Here is a 25015-nt window from a genome sequence, read left to right as displayed (position 1 = left end):
TTACAATGCACAGCGATGTAAGTTAGTCTGAGACCAAGAAAGCAAATAGAAGATGAGCTTCTGGGTCTAAGCACCCACCAGGGCAGCTTGAGTAGTCTTCAGAAGAGAACAAACCTCTCCAGCCTGCCCATGGGGTTTTGCCTTTGTGTTTTAAGGCTCCAAACCCGGCTCTTTTGGAGTAGCAAAAACATCAGCAGAGCCACTGGTTCCCATCTCCAGCTCAAGAAAGGGACCTGCCACACAGGAATCCTCTGTGCCAGTTATGTCTCTTACCTCACTCAGCTCTTTCTGCTCACTGCCTCCCTTGTCTACAACCACCATTTCTGCAGCACTTCTCCTCCCTCCTCCTCCGCCTCTCCCCAAACCTCCAACCCCCTCTCCTCCCTGCACAGGAGGCAGCTCCGAAGGGAGCAGCAGCAGCCACAGCTCATAACTCGCCTAACGAGTGCCAGCCAGAAGTGATTTGTAGGCATCAAGTAGATTATTGTTTTTTGAGAGAGTGGAAAAGAAAAAGAGGGGCACGAGCTTAAGGTGTTGTTGATGAATGAAGATGAAAAGAAGGTTTTAGGGTGAGAAGTGTTTGTCTAGTGTGACCTAAACCGTTCAAACCTCATTTGATAGATGATGGACATTTATTCCCTGCTATGTGTCACTTCAAAGTCCGAGGTTTATATTAAACAAGAAGTCTTCTCCTTCTAAGCTGTTAGTCAGTTTTTCCCTGGAGTTTATCACACAGAACAATACTTGGAAATGTAATCACATTTAGTTTTTTAATAAAGTTATCTGGTCACGAGTAGTACATATTAGAAAATGCACTTTATTGTTTTTCATTATGTAATTGTGTGCTTCATTGCTTTTCATCTGTTTTCCCTTGCCGTGGGAGGAGGCATGGCCCAGGAACACCATTTTTCTGGGGATGATGTTCTACAGGCAGAATGAAACCACAGCACCCGTGCTCCCCAGTGCCACTGCCCTTCCCTCCTCTCTCTCCCCACAGGCAAGAATCAGGTTCCCAATAAAGCTGAGGTATTTTCTGCTCTGAGGTAAAGCAAACCCAGCTTTTCCACCCCACAAGGCCCTACTTGGAGAAGCCAATCAGCAGCAAATACTTAAAAGCAAGGACATGAGGCCCAGCCACAGCTTTAATCACAAAGAAGAGATTTTTGAAGTCTTACATTCAAGTGACCCGTGATATTTTCTCCCATGCCTTTTTCTGGATCTGGATTTGCAACCTTATGAGAGTTGATGTTTGGAGAGAAATCATCTGTATCATGAAATAACTTTTCCCCAAACAGCTAATGGCACTAATAGTTTTGAACAGGGGTTCCTCCTGCTAAAAGACATCATCATTCCATTATAAATGTTTACATTCCTATCCATTTAAAACAAACATATTATGCTAATAAATTATGGAAAAACTGTACTTGATGGGACATGTTCCTGTTTAGTATTCACACAAAGCATTGCAGCATTTAACCACTGGGTAAATTTATTCATTTACTACATCTATTCCTTTAAATGTGCCCCAAAAGTTTTCTCAGCACTTGCTCACTAAGATAGCTGTGAACATCAGTTTTTGAGGAGTTCATTTTACTTAGATCCTCTGTTAAGAAGAAAGCACCATGGATTTACTGAAACCATATTTCTCCACCAGCGTGTTGATTCCCACAGGAGCAAAAAGCATCTCATGCTAGTCCTGGCCCCAAGCAAGGACATCACCTCTTCTCTTTGTCTTATCCAGGAAAAAAAGGCCATTGCCATTCATTTGAGATGCTCTGGTCTACCACAGCCCAAACACACAGACCTCTCCCCATCAGCAGCAAATTTCCACTGCAGCCCTGCTAAGCCCTTGAAGACCTCACAATTTGTGCACCCAAAGTCAGAAGTTTGAGTTATGCTCCATCAAGTTGCTCCATCTCACTACACTTTCAGAGCTTAAAAAAATTATCAGATTCTACTGAATTTCTCTCTACACAGCTGCATCTCTAATGAACCCCCATAAAAGTTAAAACTTATATTCAGTAATCATATGCAATTGAAACATCATAAAATGAGAAGTCAAGGAACTGTATGTGGGCTGCAATGACTTGTCTTATTGTATTCATTCCCTTAATAAATATATCTTAAAAATAACCTCACAGTCACACATTTGCAATATAATATAAAAATAACACTGGATTCAAATTATTAAACAGGTAATTTAATAGAACAAGAATTGAAATGTAGGACAGTGTGCAACTTTATGCTATAGGAATAAGATGATTTTAGCCAACACAACTGTTTTTCTTTTTTGCATTATTTCTGCATTTATAATACTACAACATCCACATAACCTTGACACTGTAGTCACCTTAGTAACAAACAAGTGTAACATTCACTTATAATTGAAATCCCAATAGGATGTTTGATTCAAGTAAAACAAAAATCAGAGGCCCCTACTCTGCTGCTTTTTTCTTAGTCACATAGACATGGGCTAAAAGGATTTAAAAATAGATATATTTGTACACTATTACATCTACAAAGCAGAGGCATTTAATTTTAATTTAACGCTAAATGGAAACAAATATAACACCTTTAAAAGACACGATGCTAAAAAGAGAACAAATTATTTAAGTTTTGGACCAGCACAGCTTGGAGAATTCACACCAAGTAAAGGCCAGATTTAAACCAGTCTTACAGCCAAGAGAAGGAGCTGTTCTGGGGACATTGGACCAGCAGAACTGGGTGTGTAGAGGACACCCTTCACTGTGCCACCACAGCCCAGAACTGATGGGGACGAGCATCCCCACCATGTCAAGCTTCTGCTTTGCATAGCTGGTTTCATTTAAATTGGGCTGTTTTGCATGGAAGGAAAAGGGCAAAGGTCCCAGCAGTGCCCAGAAAGGCACATTAACGTGCTTGGTCATTGCTTAGCAATGGCCAAGACCAGACACTTTAGAGAAAGGTACAAGAAACACCTGAACTGAGAGTTTTCACCTCTGGAAACAGGACTTTCTGCCTAACCCTTTGTTAGCTTTGTCCTAAACCAAGAGAATTTATACTCTTCCTAACTTGTAAGATTAAAAAAAACTGCTCCTACTCAAGGTACCTGCAGATGTTTGCAATTACCTATAAACTTAAATTCTCTTACTGTTTTGCACCTAGTCCTTCGTAGCTAGGGTTTACAGTTTTACTGAACAATCACCTGTTTGAGGCACAAAACCTAGCCTCAACCACCTGAAGCCATCTATCCCTTTGCTCGTGTTGGCCTGCTCTTTCCACAGCTCCAGAAGAAGGAACTCAGTGCTCCTGCAGAAGCTCCAGCCCATCAGCAGCACAGCCCAGCCACACATCCCTCTCGTCAAGGGCTGCCATCTGCCTGGGCTCCGTCCCGCCCGTCACGCTTTTATGAAGTCCCTGATGAGCATGATTCAATTAACGTCACCCGAGAAGCCACTCCACCACAAATGAGAGGTGACAAGGAGCTGAGAGAGGAGCAGGGGGACACAGGGAGGAGCAGCTGGGCCAGGGGACACGGCAGAACTGCTACTGCACGTGGGGTTGAGCTGCCTGTGTCCGAGGGGTGATGGGGAGGGGTACAGGGAAGAGAGAGAGAATCTGGAGAAGTGAGATTCTTAGAAAGCTCTTCCCACCCTGCCACTGGAAAGAGAAATTGGAGGCAAAAACATGAGTTTTACTGGGTTATTCTGTCATCAAGTGCTTTGCCTACACATCACCCAGAGTACACATCACCTCGCTGGGGTTAGGGGGATGCCCACAGGCCCCACCAGGAGATCTGTGCCAAAAACAGCTGCAGGAGTGGGCTCCTTCTGCTGGTGGAAACGAGGACTCAGCTAAATGTGGAGGGCTACAAGTTTCTGCAACAACATGCAAGTCTCCAACATGTGGCCCGTAACGTAGCTGTTGCCATGGTAAAAAATTCATGTTTAGTGAAAAGTGTTAAATCTTGTATCATAAGTTAAATCAGCTGCCAAGACACATTTTCACAAGTAGGGGAATTTTTGTCTTTTCAGAATGGAATGTTTTTCAGTTGACATTGATTTTTCCCTAAAATAAGTCCCCTAGAAAGGAAGCCAATCACACGTGAGGCAGTCCAAGAGCTGAATTACTCTACTCCTTCTCTGAATCATCAACAAGTGTTGTGTGCTAGTGCATGTGTGTGTACAAATGCACTGTAGCTTCATAAATTCCACCCTCTTATACAAATTGCTAGTTATACAATTTATTCAGAATATTAAAGTAATTATCCCAGCAGAAACACCAATATTTCATGTTTTGAGTGAGGAAACTTCAACAAGTAACTTTTCTAACCAAGAATCAACTCAAAAATTATGTTGCCCCAGACTTTTCACAAATACAAGATTGAGTCTGAGTATACAGCTGTTTATGTAGGTCAAGGACGGAAATACTAAGAGTACACTTATTTGTTTTTATGTTTCTTGCTCAGTAGTTCAAAAGAGAACAACTTTAATACAATTTCAGAAAGAGAGTCAAGGTTAGAATTACTTCAAAATTAGCAAAAAACCCAACAATAAAAACCCAAACAAAACAAATAAAAAATCCCCAAAAAATAACATCCCAACAAAAACCCAATCACAAAAAAAAAAAATTGTTACTTTTATTCATTTTAAAACTATTGCAAGGGAATTTGGCTGTTTGCAGTTCAAGACTGTATGTCCTTCTTGTCCTTAACTACTCAGATTTGGCTCATTCTAGCGTCTTATGGTTAATCTTCCATATTTGCAGCAAAATGCATTTCCAGTAGGAGGTTTTCCCACGGACACACCCAGGGAGGACTCAGCACCAGAACAGCTCCTGCAGAGGGGTCACTGCCCTGCTGGACAATGCAGACCTCTTGGACAACATTGGGTTTTCCTTTCCCACGTCTCTCTTCAACAACCACAAGCTGGATTTCACCCTCATTGTGTCTTCTGAGGACTTTGCCCAACAGATTCCTTTCTTTTTTACCTGCTTCCAAGTAGCAACAGCCAGCAGCCAGTCACATCCTTGTTTCTAAGTTAAGAAACACTTCTGATTCCTCCTCCTCTCTCTAATTATTGCTCCGCGATCGATTTGCCGTGCGCCATGCCAAATTCGCACCTTAGCTCCTCACCTCTAGTCAGTAAAACTCAAACTCTCCTCCCATCTTCTCCACAAAAGACATTTTCTAGCAAGCAAGCTCCTGCTTACGCTCTCTTGCCTCCCTCTCTCTCTCTCTCTCTCTCTCTCTCTCTCTCTCTCTCTCTCCTGAAACCAGCTCTTCGGAAAGGCTGGAGCATATTTAGCCCTCCCAGCTCTCTGCTTGTCTCTTTCTTTTATTTTACATGGTTCAGTGTTCACATTCTGCTCTCATTCTGCCTTCTCTCCTTCTTTCTTTGCTCCGGTGCTACAAAAAGACATCTTCTGTGACACCTTAAAGAAAAAAGGTCCCTGAATTAACGTGACTTGCACTGCGTGGTATTTTCAGACCGCCCATTTGCTAATGTTGCAAACACAATTAGGAAGTCAGGGAAAGAGCTTACAGGAGCAGATGAAAGCTGCAGAGATAAAATGGAAAGCTTTTACCTGCCAAGCTCTCGGGTTAGGGTTCTAGGTTGCCCTCGGATCTAACAAAGCTATAAAAGAGCCATATTAAGGAGATGCACAGTTGCATTGCTGTAAATATCAAGCGTGGCTTTTTCCATCCTCCTAAAGACATGGATTTTTGCTTCCACAATTTGCAAGCTGGTAGCCATAGGTGGTTTAAATTCTTGGTATTAAAAAAAGCTCAGAGCATTACTGACAATTAAAAACAGCTTTTACACATGCACAATAACGCTTCTCATGCTTAAAAAAAAAAAAATAATATGCATATCCATATTACCATCATAATAAGTGCCACAGAGTGACATGATATGATTGAGTATAATGGTTCCTTTGGAGCCATTATGGTCGATCAGTAAATAATACACTTTTGAAATTGTCTAACTACATATTTACACTTGTCAACTCTCATACACTTCAGTGACAGAATTTAAAAGAAACACTGTAAAAAACTGTAAGAACATTAAACCACAAAAACATTATGCTGAAGTAGTATTAAGGTTTGACTTAAACCCACAAAACATGGAAATTTCAGGTTATGGCCAAATCTCCCAAAATGACACTGTCTTTAGCTCCCAAGCTGTGCCCAAGTGCCTGCAGTGATCCAGGAAAAGCAAGGGATGAGGCAGGAAGGCAGGAGATCCTGGGGTTGTGATGGTCCATGTGAGAATTGTGGAGGGCTCTGGCCACCAATTTCATGAGAAATCTCATGGGTGAGAACCAGCCTGCCAGCAGTAATTCAGCTGCTCAGCAGAACAGCATTTCATGATATTTTATATAAACAAAGCCTGGGCCTTTCTCTGTTTATTCAGATGAAATTCCCAATTAAGTTGAGAAAAATTAGTCTTCATTTGTTTCAGAAGAGGCCCCATTGAGACACTGGGAGTTTTCCCTAGCTGAAACACATGGAGAAAAACTTCAGGCTTCGACCCTAAAAAGGCATTGCCAAAAAAATATGTTAAACAAACATGACAGTGGATCATTAATATCCCAAAGATTCACTCCATGTGGGGAAAAAACAAGTCTGGGAAGGAGGATGTTTTTTCAACAGTAAAATAATGGGCTTGGCGATGTCTTTTTTAATTGATAATTTTGTGTCTCTTGTTCAGCTGTAGCCACTTTTGCTCCGAGCAGTGGTGGCGGCGACTTTATTGGTTCCAGTAGAGCTCTGCTGAAAACAATAAGCATCAAGCTCCCCAGTGCCATCTGTCTTTCTGTGAGGGTCACATCCTGCTGCCCTGGAATCAAGGGGATATTGAATGCTTGGGAGCTGTCAAGAGCAGCCCCAGGCCCACGGCACCTCCTTTGCAACAAAAGGACCCCAAACACTTCAGATGCTCTGCACTGAAACCCTGAACCAGACTTTAAAAAGCAATGATGGATATTTTCCAAGAGCAAAGGTCTTCCTTTCATATATATCTATATCTGTATCTATCTCCTTGCTCAGACTTATCTATTACCTGGCTTGTGAGAACAAAATCCATAAAGGCTTGGCAGGGCAGGCTCTTGAAGTTGTTTGAAGACACAACCACCACGCCCCTGTCAAGAGGGAATTACAGCTCAGTTTTATAGTCAACTCTCCCCTCGACTGGCTGATGACAGAGCAGCCTCCCTCTACGCTCAGCATCTGGGATTTTACAGCCGCTGTGTATAAATGGGATTTTCATGACAAACAACTCTATATTCGGTTTCCTTGTATATCTGAACGTGAGAACGATCTCTTAAGGCTCTGCTGGGAAGAAGTATTAATGAAGACAAAGAGCATTTCAGGCTGTTCCCCACTGGAGCATTATCATGATGACAGTATGAAGACTTTGTCCTACATCAGTACTTTTAAGTCCACATCCTCCTCCCCACGCAGCAATGCAGGACCCCCCTGTGTGCCTGACCCTTGCAGCCCCCTCCTCAGCATCCCACCACCCAACCCCACCTGACGAGGACAGAATCTGCCATCAGCTCGTAGAGCTTCCTCTGCTCTCTCATTTCACAAGGCCTCCCTGGAGATATTTGCTTTTGTCTAAATATTATAAACCAGGGTAAGATGAAGACTTAATAAACCCTGTTGCCTTTTCCCTTTGCACAGTGTCTGTCTCCTCTCACCCAATCTCACAGCTCATGCAAATGTCAGAGCCAGAACAGTTTCTACATCTCCTCGGGTCGCCCCACAGTGAAACCAGCAAAGGTAAACAAACGACTGAAGTCTGGGTATTTTTATTTCAGATGGCATGTGAATCAGTGGATGAAAGCTGGGAATAAACTGGCAATATGAGGGCAGCTCATTTAAGTTTCCTCCCCCAGCTCAGTGTTCCCTCAATGCAATATAGCTGACATAACCCTACACTAAGGGAAAAAAAGGAAAAACCCAAAGAGATATAAATATTTTCTCCGAAGTCAAAGACTCTTCCTTCAAGATCTTCCTTCCTTACAGAAATAGAGAAGTATTTCCCTACCAAAGGCAAAATTTTCACCTGGAGGAAATCCAGAGGAGATCAGACACCACCTCCCGTGCTCAGGATGGACACAGGGTTCATTGTGGGACAGCCCAAGGAGGAGCCCAGGTACCAAGAGTGCTTGGGATGGGCACAAGCTCCTCATGGGAGCAGCAGAACCTGGGATACAGAAGGTGCTCACTTCCTGCTGTACACGTACACCTCTTCTCAAACAACAGCCAGAGCAAGAGCTTCCTCCAGGGACTCAAATCAGAAAATGACTGGTCCTGTGCAGAGCTGAAAGCCCCTGGAAAGATGGGCTTTTAAGAGCAGGAGCTCCAGCTGCCACCTAATTGTCTGACCAGTGGGTGCCCCAAACCCACAAGCTCCTCACACCATTATCTCCTGGCAGAAAGGTGTTACGTGCCCCCACTCTTCCCTCTCTGCCTCCTTGTTTAAGGCTTTCTGGCTGCTGGCGAGGAAATGATTCTGCCTTGCTCTAACTTCCTCTCCATCACCTTTCTGTCTGTGAGGACTGGTGAGAGAATGTTTCCACTGCTCTTACACTTCCACATCATCCATTTCTGAGGCCCTTGTAGGAAAAAAAAAAGGCTGTCTCCCATCTCCTGCTGGTGATAGTTTTATCAGATAATAGCACAAAGCAGTTATGATCCTGTGAAGCTGTTACCAATACCCAGAGGTATCTGAATTGCAGCAGAGAGACAGATCATGCCCGCTGCATCCACCCACCAATGGGCAAAGCCTGAGCAGCATCTAAGGGACCTATCTACAGAGAATATCTAAAAAGAATATCACTGCTTTAACCTGCCATGAGCAGTTGTTTGGCTTCTCTGATTTTCTGCATGCACATTGTATTTTTCTGTATTTTATTTTAAGTTAAAACCTGCTGAAATTTGATAGCTCCAGACACAACAGTGCCAAGGAAAAGGAGCCTCTGGTCCCTGAGAGGGACTTCTTTCCATGCTGGCTTGACACATAAAATCTGCTTCTTCAATTATGCCTTCCCTCTTACCTAGACGTGACGGTGTGAAAGCATAATAAAAGCTCTCAGAAAAGAAGTTCAAGGAAGCTGATAAAGTATTTTTCAGACCTCATAAATACTTTAATACCACGATAGCCACTTGCACAGCCCAGCTCTGCCCCCGTGCCATGTTGGTGACTGCAGGCACTCACGCCTTCCCAAAGCACCTCAATCTCCAACAGCCTAAAAACTGCCCTGAGCAATAAAAACAAAGCTGCTGCCACACAAAACTCCAGCTTCAAGCCCCACTTTGCTCTGGCAGCACTCTGCATCCAGAGAGGTACAGGTGCTTTTCAAGAGTTTGTGGTACACACACCTGCAAACTCACAACTTCACACGCCCCACAACGTCTCTGCTGTGCCATTCCTGGTTCAAAATATCCCTTCAAGCATCTCAAGTATCAACAAGGTGATTTTAATCATGCATTCACAACCTCTGCCGAGCCAGGGCGAAGCCTTGCAGATAAAAAGCTCTGCTCAGGACTTTAAGTTCACCACCTTCCCAAAGCAAAATCTTTTCCAGTTATGTGATTTATTGGAATAATAGGTATTGTTTGTATGATAAAACAGATTACTTGAAAAACTGTCCCAAGAAATCATTATAGATGTAGAAAAGTCAGGGCTTGCTCTATTGCCACAACAAAAATCCTCTATTTGTTTTTCTAAATATAAAGCAATTAAAAATACCACAAATTTGGTCAGGATAGAATTCTGCACTAAAGCCCTCATTTTAGGTGTGAGATTTTTTTAGTGAGAAGGCGTGAAATTCCCCCTTCTCCTGGTGATGAGAAATGCCCCGATGCCCCAGCTCCTCCAGGACATAGCCAAAGTCGAAATAATTTTCAAAACTAATATGTACACTGAGTAACATGGTTAACATCATCCAATGAATTTAGATCCACCTACACGGTATAAATATATCTAGATAAACTGTCACCTTCAGCAGAATTCATTAAAATAATGTTGTATCTTCCTTGTTAAATGTAATTTTTTTAATTGAAATTTAATCTTACTGCATTATTTGGTAGATTTTTAATTGACATTTGTAGTAATTAATTGGTAAGCATTACAGCTTTGTCTGAAGAATTTAAAACTAAATTTGACATCGAGATTGGCCAGCCACTGCTGTGAGGTGCCTGCTGGGAGCATTTCATCATCCTCCCAGCCCCTCCTGCTGATCAGAGGTGGGAGATGATGGTCTCTTTCTTACAGTCATGAATTACATTACTAATGTATTCCATTACCACCACGCAAATGTCATGTTAATTCCTGATCATCATCAAGTCATACAATGGTTTCCACGCTGGCACCCAGCCAATTAGCGGTGTGGAAAAATATTCCGCCAATTATATAACTTGAATTAGGTTAAGGACTCAAGAGAAAGCAAAATAAATGCTTTGAAAATACTTCTGAGATAAAATGTAAGTTGACACTGTCTTCATGTGCTATAGCCGATGTTATACAATCTGATAGGCAGCTGCCAACATTCATAACTGTTTATTAAATCTAGCCTCTCTTTATGGTGGCAGCTAAGATCTGTATTTTTACCAATATTAGGTTCATTGTGTTATGAAAAAAGACCAAAATACTTAGGAGCATTCACACCAGCTTATAAAACTTACATTATGTACTTTATTAAATTGTTAAAATTACTTCTTCTCTCCTCCCCCTGCCACAGAGAAAGTTCCACAGACAGAAAAGTTTCAGAAAAACAAAATCTTTCTGGAGCCACCGATGCCACAAAGAGCAAGGGAGATCCTGCAAGGACACAGGTGACACCTCCGGGCTGCTGCCACCTCTCCCTCTGAGCAACTCTGCCAGGGGATGCCAGGCTGGGCTCCTGGAGCTCCCCCCACCCCACTGACACCCATCTGGGTTAGCACAATCTGGGGGAACCCACTCCTGCTCCACGGACAAACCCCTCCGGCTCCTGCTCCCTGGGTATCGCAAGAAGCACCACAGGGCAAATCCAGCCCTTTTTTGTAACCAGGAGGCAGAAGGGAGGACTGAGGGAGGAGAGGGGCACCGTTAGGAAAGGTCCCCACAATCCATGTGGGAAGGGCAGGGACACAGCAGGTCCCTGACGCGCCGTCTGCTCGGTGTTCAGCGCCGCCGGCAGCACCACCAGGCTTTTAGTACCACCCCATTATTTTGATTTGTTCCGTTCTTAACTCAATTTATCCTACAAGCATGGTTATCTCCAATTTAAAAACGTACACAGCACCAGCTCCTCGACTTTAAAAATTCATAACTACGAGCAATTTGTTAAAACCTTTTACTGTATCTTTCTCATTTTCCGAGGTGCTGGCAATGAGGCAATTCGCTGTTCTGGCTGCTTACCCCAGATGACCTTTGCCTGCCATAAAATGGTATACAACTAAACTCCCTGCTTTAAATAAAACCCTTGCCTCTTCGAAAGGCCCTACGTATTCAGTCAACACAATCAGCAGAAACCACATTTGGCTACTCAATAGGCTGGAAACCTTCAAGGCGCGTACGGCGGTGAATGAATTCCTGACATCACCAGGGACACTCGAGTGGGGAACAAGAGAGACGGCCGAGAAGTGGCTCTTGCTGCAGCTGGAGAACGGATCACTCCTTTAAGCTGAACTCTCAAGGAAAACGAGAACAAAAACTGAATTAGCTCGACACGTACCCTCTGCAGTCAGCACATTGCTAGGCAACTTACCATCTCTTGATAGAATTATGGTGGAGGGCTGGTCGTACATCAGGGTTAAGATGAACACAAGCACCAGTTTGGGCCAACTGCTCCTTTCCAGTGGGAATGCTCAATGCTTGGTCATTTCCTATTATTATTCTGCAATATTTCCTAGGCACCTAGAGAGTCTAATGCATTCAGAAGGTATTTTAAAGCTATTATGTGACATGAAAATTTTAAGATAACTGGAAGTAAGTGAATTTTAGGAGGAGTAGCGCGAGTCTTTTTCTTTGTTCAAGCCAGCATTTGGAGGGAGTTAACAATCCTTCTTCTCAGTGCTTTTATTTTTTAATAGTGAAGGTATCCAGAGGGCACGATACTTCAACACTTTGTCTTTACTCCAGATGCTGGCTGGCCACAGCTCCACACCTCCATAATTCAACCTGGTAGTTCAAGTGGATGCTTTGAAACACTCAGGTCCTTCCGTTTGCCACCCTGAGACCAGACACAAAGTGCCATTACAAGCAGTGCCACGGGGCTGTCACTGCACCCAGAGATGGCACACTTCACCCATGCCAGCCTTAGAAGGGCCTCTATCTTTGACAATACCTGGATATTGAGATTCTGACCCCAGGCATTATTTACATTTACTAAAGAGGCATTAAGCAAATGCACAGAGTGCTTTAAATCGAGGCAGGTACCTTGCATATAACCTCACGTTTCCCATGCATACTTTATAGGCACAAAGAAGTAATTAATTGCCTAACCACCGTGATTAAAATCAATTGATTCCTATGCGACAGAGCAGTGAGAAATTTTTGCATGACTGGAGAAGTCTGGAATTGGTCCCCGTTTGGGGATCTCAGTGAGGCTGGTAATTCAGAGATGAAGGAAATGGTAAGAATCCCTCTCCTCTATGCACACTTCGAGCTGCCATATGGGTTTATTCAACTGTTTACTATACCAGTCGGTAAAAACTGAACAGCTATTATAATCTTTGCTAAATGACATGGTAATTATGCTACCTCTGGAAAAAAAAAAAAAAAAGGAAACTTGAAAAAAAAAAAATCACAATTCACTGATGTACGAATTTCTCGGGTTTTATAATCTTTGAATTGAAATGCACTTTCCAACACACAGAGGGATATTAAATATATAATAGAAACCTGAATTTATTTAAAAAAACAATTTGTGCTCCCAATTCCTACACAATTTAATTATGCAGATTTCCTGCGTTTGAAAGATTTCTTACGCAGACTTCACAGTTTTGCTGCAGAATGAGATGATTCTTGTTTTCCCAAACTAATATTGCCCCTCCTCTCCCCCCAGTTATGAAGAGAGGCAATCAGGAGGAGGCAGGTCAGAGGAGTGGGCATGGAAAGCTCCCCATGCCAGGTTCCTGGGAGATGGGGACAGCTGGAAAAGGCACGACCACCCCTTGCGTGGCACAAAAGGGACACGGGGGCTTCTCGGGGGATAACCCCACCAGGAAAGGCAACTGGCCCTTAACAGAGAAGGGGTCTCACTCCAGCATCCTCTTGAGCTTGATCCAAACAGGCTGTTGAAGGCTTTGTCCCCGTGTCCCCCAGGCTGGGCAGCAGCACCAAGGTGAAGCACACGCCGCAGGACAGCTCTCCTGTGTACCAGTGACACCATTTTGTCACTGGGATGCAAGTGCAGCAAATGCTGGAGCTAATTATCTGTTGGCAATGGCTCCTTTGAGAATCTACCATGTGACACATGATGGCAAGGAGACCCCTCCATATCCGTATTTCATCACAGCACGAGTTGCCCACATAAGCTTGGTTTAGATCCTGTCTGTCTGCAAGGCTTCAGTTTTGGGCAGTAGCTTTGCCTGCATGATTGAACTCCAGTTTCACCACCAAAGCCCTTACAGTTCATAGAATTTGGGGGAATGAAGAGAAGAAAGAAAGGAAAGGAGTATTTTTTCTATATAGGTAATATTTGATATTTCTATTTCATGACAATGACGGTTGCTTTGGGTTTTTTTAAGAATAGTGGTGACTTGCCTGTAAACACAGACAGTACAACTCCCTCCCACCATATTAAAAAGGGGAGAAAAAAAATGAGGGAAAGATAATTGCTAAGAAAGGATAAGTGAGAGTTATTGTAAACTCAGGCTTGACAACTCACCAGTTTTACTTGCAGGCATCACACATATCCATTCATGACTCAGGGCAAATACAGGAAAGGATTGGAACCCTTCTCATGGCAAATGTGTCTGGAAGCCGGAGTCACTCAGAAAAAATGTTCTCAGGAGACTGAAAGACAAAAACATGTTTTAAAACTTCACTCAGTTAGAATCATATCAAACCTTATCATTTTCCTTTGAAAGTAAAAGGTGTTTATAAATGCTGGAGCTGGGGGGAGCATTACAGAAGCATGTCTATGTATCAAACTATCACACAGCAGACTTTATTTGGCTTTAAATAAAACAAAAACTTACAATATTAAGAAAGGTTTTTAGAGACAAATGCTTATTTCACATTTGCAACGTGCTCCTCTGACAGGAGAGCTTATGTTCCTTCTAAATACCAAAATGTGTCACCATCCAAATCCACATTCTGCCTGAAAACATTGTACTGAGCACAAAATCCAGATACTTTAACCTACTTTGCATTATCAAAATATAACACTCTCTGAATTTCTGAACTATTTACTCTCTGTCTTCACTCACTGCATCCTGATTAAACCTTAATAAAATGTAGAACCTCTTGTTAGCATTAATCTTTCCTCTGAGATAAGGAAAAACACATATAAAAACTATTTGATGTTCAGGGTGGAAAGGCAAAATTTGCAAACATCAGTTAAGAAATACCAATTAGTATGTTTTTTTTTTTCCCCAGCTATTAGTAACACAGATTGAGCTTAAGCTTAGCTCAGAGGAAGCTGCTCCCTGTACAAATGAAACACCCATTTTACCAATAAGGGTATTTTAAAATAAGATGCATAACATCTTCACTGATACAGTATCTGCACTGAGTAACAACTCAGAATACTCAGAAATACAACCAGAGGTGTTCCCAGGGCTGTTCTGCATCACACCTATGAAACCACAAGGGATTTAAACAGCAGCTCTGGTGCCTGCCCAAACTGGGGAAGGGCACACTTTGCCCTAATGAATGCACCAACACCTGGGAGAGCCTCTGCTCCCAGGACCTCTGCACGACAGGGACCTGCAGCATAAACCCCAGGGGACAAAGCAAACCTTGCAATGGAGAAAAACATCCTGAAAAACTCGAAGAAGAAAACGTAGGAAAGCAAAAATCACCTGTGGTGCTTCTGAGCCCTTCATTGCCCAATCCTCATCCTCAACAGTGTCCCCAAGGCAGCGGCTGCTCCCAGCCTAAGCACATCCACCAGTGCTCCGACAGGGGCAAGTACTGCCATCCCCAAATTAATCTCATGGAGTTAATTGTTTTGGCAGTCGACTGCAGCCTTCCTGAGGAACATTTGGAAGCTTCTGTCTTAGCAACAACTGCATGAAATTTTGTAAGACAAAACCCAGGTACTTCTCTGGCCCTGGGGCTTTCTCCCGTTCTTTGCTGAATGCGCAACGGCTCAAAGATCACAAGGGTTCAGAAATCTAAATATAGGGCCTATGTGACCCTATTACAAAACTGTGCTACACAATAAAAATAGATCCAAAAGGGGTTTTTAAACAGCATTTATGCTAAAAATGACTTCTTTCTCGGAGACTCTGAAATACCTGCAAACCAAAAGTGACCTGCATCTTGCACTGGTTGTATTTTATTCATGAGGGGCAGAGCACTTGAGAGAAGCAACAGAGTCGTGTCAGAAGCACACATCTGAGCCTTGCTTTATTGCTGTGCCTGATGACAGATATGCAGATGGGTTTGTAGCTGAGCAGAGAGCTGCATCTACATATGCTGGGACAAGATTTGTTCAGCTGACCTGCTGCACCGCAGAATCCAACTGATCTTTATCCATGATACATCTGTAGGGCAGGAAAGTATCATTAGCCCTCTTTAGAAGATGAGGAATTGAGGCTCATTTTAGCTAATGCTTGCTCAAAAAAATTAATGTTCCAGACTTTTGAAGCAAAATTATTGTCTAAATAATATATGTGGTGTGCAGAGGATGAGGGCTACAGTGTACAGAAGCACTGTCCTCACCTGCAGATGATTCCTCACATCCCTTCTCAGCATAAGGAATATCTTGGCACCCTTGTGCCAACAAGCAGATTTGGAAGCTGAGAGAGCTCCTACCTGAGGAATAAGAAGCAGTACAGGGAGGAGGCAAAGACATTCCATCCGGCTTGCCCTGAACTCTGACAGTGCACCTGGAAAAACTGATGCTTCTTATGCCATCAAAAACTGACCTCACTCCACAAAACATTTCTTCAGCCAGGTTTCCCAAGGGAACAAAGCCTACATGATCACCATGTACTTTCTGCACCCAGCCCCACCTGCATCTTTTGAATCCCTTGGATTAATGGGAGCAGAGAGCTCCCAAAGACACAACTTCTCACGGCATTAACTCCAGGGCTTGCCCCACTGGTGGCCTCCAAACCCACTGGGTCGGCTGTCTCCAAGAGCCAGCTGGCTCCAGGCACAGCTCCAGGCTGAGCCCAGCACAGCAGCTGCCTGCCAGGAGGGAGCCCAGCACAGCCCAGGGGCACGCAGCCAGCTCAGGCACTTCCACGGACCTCAGTGCTGGAGAACCTGGAGAAACATCCCGTACTGCTGGGGGGAAGGGTGGAGGAGTGAGAGGAACAGATTATAGATCGGTTCTGATAAACTCAAGCCTTTAATGATCTACCCACACACTCGAGTTCGATCTGGCATTGACAAATTGAAGCTTTTAATGATGTGCCCACACATTTGAGTTGGCCACTCCTCTTCCACAACTTTCACAAAAATAGCATGCTGGGTTAAACACACAGAAACTCTAATACTGCTGCAACATGAGCAAAACCCTTGATCAATTTTTGGCAAACATTCCCCAAAAGATTTTTTGACGGGGCCTCCAATACAGCCCTCTAACACAAACCTTCTGCACTGCCCTGCTCCCATACGGATTCTTCGAAGGCACCAGCTCGATAAGGGGCAATGAGATGCAGCAGCTTTAGCATAACTGAAGTACAAAGTCAATCAAACCTTGAAACAGGAATCTGGGCTTCATTAATTCCAGCAATCACAACGTTTTTATTATCACTGTATTAATCAGAATAGGAAACCTATTAATCTGCCCCCAACAAAAATTAATCTTTGTAATATTGAGCAGATTTGAAAGACAAGTTTTAATATTTCACTATTTAAATCTCAAAGGTGGAGGCACACAGCTCAGACAGTCAGGCAGATCACTGTGGACTTCATCTCATCAGCATGAGGCCACTCACCTTTCCCTCTCTGTGCACCTCCACCCTGGGGTCCAGTTGCTCCTGGGGCTTTTGAAGAACCCAGAGCATCATTCCTACATTAAACTGCAAAACTGGCTGCACTGAAGTTCCTGATGCACTGAAGAGTTTATGTTATAAAGGAGCAGCAGCACAGCCAGCAGTGCCTGGGTGGCACAGGCTGGAAGTGCCACCCACGCCAAGGGCTGCCTGGGTGTGAGGGAGCTCTGCAAAGGGCAGGACACACCTGAGAGGCAGCAGAGGCATCCCTGCGTGCACAGGGGAATGGGCAGAGGTGCAGTGGGAGAAAACAGCAAGCGGCTGCAAAACAAGAGAGTATCTGAAATTCCCGTGCTCCACCGGAGCGAGTCAGGGACTGCTACACAGATCTGGCCAGGTGACCTGAACCAACCCCAGCAAAGCTGCAAAACATCCCCCCAGCACCACACGGGCCATCAGAACACAGCCCAGCTTAAAGGAGAAAACAGGTGGCAGAGGAAAGGCCCTTACAAAATGATGGCAAGGAGCGGGACAAGTCAGAAAGGGGCTGAGGAAATAAAGAGGAACGACAAATGTGACTGGAAAAGGAGGAGAACCACCCCGAGCATCTCCAGATAGCCATGCCCTGCCTGAGGAGGGTGACATGGATGAGCACATAGCTGCAGTTCCTTTTGCTGCTCTTCCATCACCATCCTGCTGTGGCAATCACTGATGAACAGGTTGTTTTGCTACTTGGCCAAATTTTCATTAAAGCAGCTTTCACCAACACATGAATACATCCACACATGCATCGACACACACCTCGGGACTGTATCTGGCACAATCCAGGCCTGATCAAAGGCAGAATTTCAATCATCTCACACACGACTCATGTCAGGCTGTTTACTGACTGCACTGGAACCACAGAACCCTGTTTTAGCTAATGATTTCTCAAAGCCATGTTGCACAAAAGAAAACAGGTTCAACTTGTACATCAGTGCCTAAGAGACTGCTCCAAAACAGACAACTGTATGAAAAGTTGTGCCCATGTATACATATATACAAAACTGTTTTTAAGTGACTGTTTTAAATTAGAATAAATCTGTGTTCCACCAATTAAGCTTTGAATGCACGGCTGATATCGCTCGCTATTTTAAACAAGCGGCATAATAAACGCAAAAATTCAAATATTTTAGAGAAAATACTTGGAGAGTTGAGACATTAATTTTGCCATATACAATCTGTTTCACAGGGATTTAAAAAGCTTTATTGCCACCCTGGGTACATTGGAAAAAAGATGAAACACCATCCTTTCCTATTTACATATTAAAAAATACGTGCCTTCTTGATACAGATTACCAGGCTTGCTGATACATGACTCTGTTAAAAACAACACAGCCTGTCTAAAAAACCCAAAACCCCAAACTAGAAGTGTCCTTGCACTCTAACAGGTTCCAAATGGAAATAAAATGTACTGCTGGCTTGTTTATCCTCCCCTCTGGCGAGTGTCCTGGGGGAGGGAGGCCAGAGGAGCTCCCCAGGGCTCTGCCTAACCATGGAGCTGTTTACCAGCCACCAGAACCAGCAGCAAAATAAAGGGAGTAAGAGACAGGAAAACCTTGATGTCTACATCCAGGTGGGGAAAAAAAAAAAAGATAAAAGAAACAAAAAAAAAAAAAACTAACAAAAACCAATCAAACAAAATATATCCCCCCCAAAAAAACCTCCTAACATCCTTATTCTTATTTCTACCTAATATATTTTGACTGCAGCTTGAGATGATCAGCTAAAATGTTTCAATACAGACAATTTTTTCTCAAAAATAATTAACCTTTTTCCTTTCCCCCCTTTTTTTCCTCTTCCCCCCCGCCCCCTTTAAATAAACCGCATTAGAAACACATGTCCAAAGCATCCCTAAAAAGACCACAAAGTCTGCTTGCAAGGGGAACCTCATTGCACCGAGTGGTAACATTTGTCCTCCCCTTTCAGCTGGGATCCACCTCAACTTTTTGATGTTGGCTGGAGCTTTTATTTGCAAATAGAGCAGAGCTGCCTGGGATGGAGGGCTCCTCTGGAGCATGCCATGTGGTCTGCACAGATGTTCCTTTTATTCCCGTGTCCCACAAGGCTCCGAGGCTCGCCGGTGTTAAACAGATTACGCAAGTAGAACACTTGATTTTGCATGTCCCCCTTTTTTTCCCAACAGTCGTCTAATTTACTCAACTCATTCTGCCCCCTCCTTGCCCCTCACAATCACTATAGAAAACAAGAGAAAAATGCAGCTGAAGCGAGGAAGTTTTTCCTCCAGGAGCGGAATATACAGGAATGATCAGCATCCGCAAACAAGGCAGAAATGCAGAAGAACAAAACTTACTGGGACAGTAAAGTAACCAGCTCATTAGTCAGGGTGTGCTTAAGACACTTCATTATATCCCAGCAGCACCAGTCGCTACAAGTAGCATAATCTCTCACCCTTATTTATATGTCCAAATGAGAAGTGAACTTTTTCCAAAAAAAAAAAAAAAAAGAAAAAAAATCTAACACCAATTATGGGTGCTAAGCATTCGAAAATCCTTGAAAATCTGGCCTTCAACTCGGTCACAAAGAAGGGGCTTAATTTCCCGGCTGTCAGGCATCCCAATCAACAACTGAAGTCAATGGGATCTACACAGAACCTTATTAAAAAAAAAAAAACAACAGAGCCTAAGAGGCCCATTAAGGAACTACAGCTACAGGGAGAGAACCTCGCTGAACCCAGCAGCAATACACAGCTTTGTGCACCAGCCACTTCGCTCTCATGCTTAATTTGATTAATCATTTTGGTATTATCCCCAATTAGAAAAGTGTCTAACAGGAAAAAAAATCAATTAAAAAAAAAAATTGTTTAAGCCTAAGGAACGGCAGCTACTGAACATGCAACAACTTGGGACTACTGGCATTTACCAAGGATACAAAATTGAAACTAAAAATTGCGGACAAATACAAAGGCATTGGTGTTTCATCCAGACTGCGGATTATGAATTTTTTTTTTTTTTTTAATAAACTGAAACCGAATTCCAGATGTTGAAAGTTGGGAAGTAAAAACTGCTTTAGCTGTAAAAACACAGAAAGGTGAGACAAAAAATTCTGCTGAAATATAATGAATCTTACGGATGAAAGCGAAGCCCACGCACCCCCTCACCAGGAGAGGGCTGGGACAGGGATTTTTGCACTTTGTGTGCCAAGCCAGGTAGTGGCACAGGGATTTGCCCTGAGTTTCCTTTTAATAATGGACAGAGTAGAGCAGGAATCCCCGGGTACTCCTGCAGCAGAAAGGGGAACAAACTTCTCCTGCAGTTCTGCACGGGACCTCCTGGCACCCAGACCTGGCTCCCTGCAGCCCACGGGTGGCACCTGGCAACTCCACCTGTGCAGCAACACCAGGGCAGGGGGCACTTGTGGATGCCATGGACACAAATTAGTACATCCCAAAAAGACATACAAACCCACCTTTTCTTCCACCAGAATCCAAATCACCCCTGACACAGCAGAGCCACATCTGAGGCTCCGCAGTCCCTCCAGCATCCAAGTACAATCCAAATTTGGACCCACATGACTAGTCCTTGGCTTATTTTATGGGCTTGATCACCACCAACACTCAGGGATTTTTTAAATCAGAATTCAAGGCAGTAATTTGAGATCACTGGTTTTGCCTCTGTTTGTTTCCACCACAGCATCCACAACGCTAGAGATGAACACAGAACATTTAAGAGTATCCCACAGCATCCCACCAACTCCTTCCCAGAAGTGACTGAGTCTCACCCTAAAATTCAGGAACAGCAGCAAATGTTTGGATTCTGATAAGAAGGGGAATATTCATCAGCATACTTCACAAGTGATGCAGTCACAACTTGCAAACTTAGTCACAGAAATATGACTGAACTTGTCTGCTACCACACAACAAAGTACCGTCTAGTGGTTAAATCGGAGGACATGATTCAGGAATGCAAGCCTTTTCAAAGAAGAACTAAAACACATGATTAAGTGCTGTTGAAGTCAATAGGCTGATTCAGAGACCAACTTCTGGAGCGATGGATAATACTCCCCACATTGCCATATGGCTCTCAGTCAAACTTCCTAGAAGCATTTGCTAATACCAGGTTCCACCACAGCTTTTGGGAGGCCTGCTTTTCTTTTGCCCTTTTTTCCCTTCCCCCTTTCTTTTTTTAAACCTATGTCTGGGATAATTTTCACCCACTCTGAAGATCCTCCAGGCTCTCGCTGACTGAGAGAGAACGTGCAGCCGTGATTACTGCAGGGTGCTGCAGATTCATGCAACAACTAATAGTCTCAAATGCAAAGTTATCCATATATATAAATGAATTCAAGAACGCATTATATAAATATATGCTACATAAAATAATAAATGCAAATCTGTTATAATCCAAAGGCACTTTTTGTGGTGTTTAGTGAAAGGCACGCAAGCCTGTTACAGTGATGAAATCCAGCACAAGCATCTTGGCCAGCCAAGGGGATCTTTGCAAACAACCCCAGTCCCACCTCAGAACTCCCGAACCCGCTTCCTTTACGACTTGCAAGTATTTCACTTCTCTTGCCAGCTCCCCGCTCACTGCTGCACTAAAATGTTCTGTGGCAGGTCTGCTGTTCTACCAATATATTGTGCACAGACAGCAGCCCCTTGTCACAGCTTCCTGCAGGGTGGTGACACCAGCACGGCCACCACGTCCAACCCCTCAGGCAGCACTGCCACCCCACACCAAGCAAACCCCATCCAGAGGGGCACCCAATTTCCTGGGAACGCCATCCAACAGCACCTCGTGCTCCCCAGCCTTCCCCAATCCTGCCAACACAAACACAGAGCAAACCAAACCTTCTAGCAGGACAAATGGCTACCCAGCAGTGCTCAAGCTACATTTACAGCAACTCGGTTACAGTTTGTATTTCTATTTATGGGATGGGAAACGAAGGGGAAGACCACTGGCAGAGCCACACACTGACTTTCATGCCCTCCCCCATGCACACGATTGAAATAATCCACTAATTTTGCACATTTCCTAATCCTTGAAAAGGTTGAAAACTTACTCTTTACCTTTAGTCACGGAAAGGAAGAAAGAAAACAAAAACCCAAAGAATTCTTGCTGGCTTTTTGAAACACTCCACAGATAAGGCGTAACATCATTTTTAAGCAGTTTGAAAACACCCTGTTACTGCCTACAATTAAATAAATGTAATCACAGCCTAAGCTGGCCCTCCCGGCCATCTGTCTTTAAGGCAATGGGGAAAGAAGAGGCGCTACAACGTGCAGTACTTTTTCTGGCTTTTAAAGTGTTTCTCCTTATTCAATATCTAAATTAAATCAAATGGAGTATACTAAGTAAGCCCATAAGACACAGCGCATGATGCAAGAGTCTTAAAATCCTTATCTACTGAGCACTCCAGCTTAAAGGCTGATGTTTTATGTTCCCCTGCAGCGCATGGGGATCCTGCTGGCTTGGCCAGACTAGGAAAATAAGCTTTGAATGACCAAATGCAACTGCAACTTGAAAAGTAGGAACCAAACCAGACACAACAAACCACAGAGCAGCCGCCCCAGCCCAGCCTGGGCTCCCCCAGCGCTGCCATTCCCTCCAGTGACCGACTTCACCTTCCCAGGGCTGCTGATAAGATGCTCGGGAGCTCAAACCCACGAGAGGGTCTGGTAATCACGAGGTTTTTAGCCCGCGATGCTCAGGGTGAGGAAGGCAGGAAGCCGGCGTGCGCTGGCGGAGGCACAGATGCACGGGGTTGTGCAAATCTGCTGAATTCCAAAGTTATGAATTCCCCGATTTAAGCGATTCTGAAAACGCCCCTGAGCCAAAATCCACAGTCCTGTCGGGATGCTCTTCCCACAGGTCCTGGGGCAGGGAAAGCCACCCCACCACGCACCCACAGGCCCCATGGGCTGAGCATTTTGGGTCATTTTCTGCCCGTGAGCATCCTGCAGACAGCTCACAGGACAGTCATTCCCTTGTGCTGTTTCATCTTTATTCCAGTGTACCCAGGGTGGCAATAATGCTTTTTAAATCCCTGTGAAACAGATTGTATATGGCAAAATTAATGTCTAAATTAACGTCTCAACCCTCCAAGTATTTTCTCTGAAATATCTGATTTTTTTGTGTTTATTATGCTGCATGTTTAAAATAGTGAGCAGTATCAGCTGTGCATTCAAAGCTTAATTGGTGGAACAGAGATTTATTCTCATTTAGAACAGCCACTTAAAAACAGTTTGCACAACTTTTCCTGACCTCATTGATCCTGGGAAAGAAATGGGTGTTCCTCCAGGCTGATGCATCTGAATCTACCTCCCATGGCAGAAGCAGGGAGCACCAAGTACTGCAGGGCCTATAAATACCAACTTCCAGTAACATGCAAATAAAACCAGAGTTCAAGTCAAACTCCACCATCTATCCTCCAAGTTTATGTTTCTCTCCTGAATGCATGTCATCAAAGCATAACTACACATGAAACATCATTTTACTTGTCCAATAAAAGGGACATTTATCACAAATAAGAGTTAAGCAGCTCAAATATTAAAATGGGAATAAAACTATTGCTGGTATCAATGGTATAAATTAATACTAGCAGTTTATTAAGTCCAGCTGTAGTCTCAGACTTTTGTTCTAAGACTGAGACTTTTTCACTACATTTGTATTACTAAATAATATAATTTAAGTCCTTAGCTCTACCAGATCAATCACTTTAGGTTTTATTGTTAACTCATCTGCCCCACATTTGGCACACCTGCCCACAGAAACAAACCACATATTGTACCTTATTTCCTCCATAGAAAAGCTCTGTAATTTCCAGCACATCTACTAAATATGTTTAGAGGTCAAACTTTAGATCTCTTCCTCTGGGCTGTTTTTTTCCCCCCTTGTTACATTTCAACTTTTAAGCGCCAGAAAACGGTTTCAAAAATGGAAAAAATAAAAACCCAAAACCAACACTTTCTGAGCAGGAAAAAAATTGCAAAAATCATATTTCCTCTGGACCAGACATCGCAGCTTGAAAAGGGAGAAAGGAAGAGAAAAAGAGAGCAAGCCAGTTCATGCTGCAGAGCAGCCGCTGTGACGACAGCGCTGGGACATCCTCAAATCCACCCAGCAGCATTCCAATAATGCAAAGCAAAGCACTGCCACCAGTGCAGCCAACCCAGGGGCATCCCACCCCTATGGACAGAATGCATCTATTTGTGATGAAGAGAAAAGCTGAATTTAAAGCCGTGGTGGTTGTTTTTAAAATCTTCTAAAATCAACAGGAACTTGGCGCGCAGCTCTCCAGCAGCACTTGGAAAAATTGAGTTCACAGCACTGAGGGCACGGGGGGAAGCCTGGCCTTAGCCAACATCCTTTGGCATGAAGAGATTGCCTGACATCAGCAGAAAGGATCAAACCACGCTCTGAGAAGTTTCTTAGAGACACAATATAAAAAACCTAAGTAATATTAAAATAATAGTGACTGATTCACACTAATAAGGGCTCAGAAAGATGGGGGGGGGGGAAGAAAAAAAACAAAGGCCCACCAGCCTACAGCAGTGGTCAAAAAAAAGTAATTCCAGGGCCCAAACCAACGGAATTTTTTAAAAAAATAAAACAATTTCATAAAACAAACTACTACAAGCCCACCCAAAGCAGCAAGAAGCCATTTTTACCATTTCAATCAAATACAAAGCTGATACACTAACTTAAAGGATCAAGACCAAATAAGATATGTGGGACGGCAATCTGAATGCCAAGTTTTACCCATGTGAGTACAGTTATAAACGCTCAGAAAAATGTGATTCCCTAACTTAGAAATAGCAGCTGTAGCATTCAAAGGTACTTCAGTAATTACTGGAATGCTCGCTGAAAAACTAGACAGAAGCTAACATCTTACTTACATTAAATACACATTCACCACAAATTA

General features: G+C 43.5%; 1 long non-coding RNA gene across 1 annotated transcript in view; it reads right to left on the bottom strand.

Moving 5' to 3' along the window:
• Window positions 1-12887: 12887 nt before the first annotated feature.
• Window positions 12888-25015, bottom strand: part of LOC128813970 (uncharacterized) — a 46854-nt gene continuing 34726 nt past the window's right edge. Inside the window, exons 2-3 of the long non-coding RNA XR_008439235.1 lie at window positions 13867-13994; window positions 12888-13602 (exon numbers count right to left, since the gene is read on the bottom strand). This is a non-coding gene — a long non-coding RNA (uncharacterized LOC128813970). The remainder of the gene's footprint in view (window positions 13603-13866; window positions 13995-25015) is intronic.

The sequence above is a fragment of the Vidua macroura genome, chromosome 13 (assembly GCF_024509145.1).
Source record: "Vidua macroura isolate BioBank_ID:100142 chromosome 13, ASM2450914v1, whole genome shotgun sequence".
NCBI lineage: Eukaryota > Metazoa > Chordata > Aves > Passeriformes > Viduidae > Vidua > Vidua macroura.
The sequence above is the reverse complement of the archived record's forward strand: the minus strand, read 5'-3'. Positions and strand labels throughout refer to the sequence as shown.